Source organism: Mastomys coucha, chromosome X (genome assembly GCF_008632895.1).
Source record: "Mastomys coucha isolate ucsf_1 chromosome X, UCSF_Mcou_1, whole genome shotgun sequence".
Taxonomy (NCBI): Eukaryota; Metazoa; Chordata; class Mammalia; order Rodentia; family Muridae; genus Mastomys; species Mastomys coucha.
The window spans coordinates 103,883,799-103,885,889 of NC_045030.1; the positions used below are offsets into that span (position 1 = coordinate 103,883,799).

General features: G+C 47.1%; 1 protein-coding gene and 1 pseudogene across 1 annotated transcript in view; both read right to left on the reverse strand.

Annotated features, from left to right (window-relative positions):
• Positions 1–2,091, reverse strand: part of Slc16a2 (solute carrier family 16 member 2) — a 123,768-nt gene that overhangs the window by 53,022 nt on the left and 68,655 nt on the right. The window lies entirely within an intron of this gene.
• Positions 1–2,091, reverse strand: part of LOC116090834 — a 20,657-nt pseudogene that overhangs the window by 11,359 nt on the left and 7,207 nt on the right.

Consider the following 2,091-nt stretch of genomic DNA (forward strand, 5'->3'; position numbering starts at 1 on the left):
ATCGACCTCCACACAGTTGGGGTCAATGGGACTTGGTGTCTCCCTTTCCTTTTCCAAGGACGATTCTGTGCTGGACACGGTTTCCGAGGGCTGAAAGATGGCAGTAGAAGAAGATGGTAGAGATGCCGTGGAAGAGCTGTCAGACTCCTTCCCTTCAAGCTCTGCCACAGGCAGCAGCAGGTTCTGGACCAGGTGGGTGGGGCTGGCAGGGATGCCGTTCTCCAGCAGGAACTCATCCAGGTCCATGTACTCTAGGTGGAATGACTCGCCATCTTAGGGGATGGTCTTGTCCCAGATGGGTGGCATGAGGGAGGCAGAGACAGCCATGGTACTGGCTGCTGCTGACTCGTCTTCCTCCAGCTTTTCCTTCCCCTTTTCTTTATCGAGGCGCGTCTCGCGCGGGGGGTTCTCCATCAGCTTCTTCAGGACCAGGGGGAACGAGCCCGACAGGCCCCTTTCTCCAGCAGCATGCCCCGGGCCCGGCCCCGCCTGAGGCTCCACAGGCGGCTTCTTCCCGCCGCCCGCACCCCGAGCTGGGCCGGAGCGGCTCGACCCGCCGCAGCTGCTGACCTAGAGTCTACTTTTATATCAATAACACCAAGTTATTACTTACTATGTCTCATCTGGGCTGCTCTTAACTCCAGTTGTCTAGCCCTCAGGGCCATGATTTCGTGACTCTCCTAACCCATGACGGCTTCTTCCTCCTTCACCTTCTTCCCCCACTCATGGTTCTCCTCCAATCCCCAAACCTGGGGATCCTAAAAGCCGACCTATGATTCTTCAGCCAAGTTATTGGTTGCTGGCATTTTTATTTGCCTCCCAGAAATAACTTGGGGGCAAGGTCACAAAGCATGTCTGGGACAAACAGATCTTGTGTGTGTGTGTGTGGTGCACTTATGTTAAAATACATCGCAAAAGACAAAACCTCAACATATTCATCTGTTGAGGGTAAAATTAGGTGCTGAGGAAGGACAGGGGAGGACAGAAGGACACACGTGGCATGAAATAGAAAGAGACTGTTGGTAGAGGGTACAAAAAGGGATGGAGATAGATTGTGGTGGCCTGCACTTAATTCCAGCATTCTGAAGGTAGAGGCAGGAGGATGTCTGTCAGTTCTAGGCAAGCCAGGCCTACATAGTACGATGTTGTCTTAAGAAAGGGGGATAAGTGGGGACATGAACGTGTGGGAGAGGGAGTGAGGAGAACATATGGAAACACACTTTGTTTGAAATGCCATAATGGTATCTAGTAGTTTGAATGCTAATTTAAAGATTAAAAATGTGAAAGATGAAGAGAAATGACCTAGAACAGCAGGCCAGCTATTAAAGGCATATTGGGTAATAGACACAAAGAAGAAAAAGAGAAAGGAACAGAAGAAATCTGCAACAATGAGACCTGACAATTTTCTCGTTACTGTCCAACATCAAACAATAGAGGCGGGCAATTCAGAGAAACATCAAGCAGGTTCAGTGTACAACATTTCATTTAGGCATATCACATTCAAATTAGAGACAATCAAAAATTAGGAAAGTGTTTAAGACAAAGCAGGAAACCACATAACATGTACAAACAGCAAAGGTAAGAGTTACGCGCCTGCCTTTTCTTCAGAAACCATGGAAACGAGAAGAGAGTGGGGTGAAATATTTAAGACATCAAAAGAAAAACCTTATCAATCTAGAACTTTTTGTTCACAAGATACCATTCTTCACAAACAAGGAAAGGATGGAGATTGGATTGTCTTAGACAAAAAACAAATGGAAGACCTTTGTTGCCAGTACGAATGCCAGATAACTGAAGTTCTTCAGAGAAAAGAAACCACATAGGTCAGGGGCTTTGAGTGTGAGTGGTGTTTAATGGTACAAACGTGAAATTTCAGCTACTCTGAAGGACTGAGGCAGGAGGAGTGTAAGCTGGACATTATCCTGGGCGTGATGCTTTGTCTCAAGCAAAATAAAAGTTTACAAAAGGGTTGGGGGTGTGTTTCAGCAAGCACTTGTCTACCCTGTGTGCGGCCTTGGCTTTAATATTCAGCTCTGCAAAACAAAAGGGAAATATTTAGGTCTATGCAGGGAGAGGATCTGGGTTGTTTAA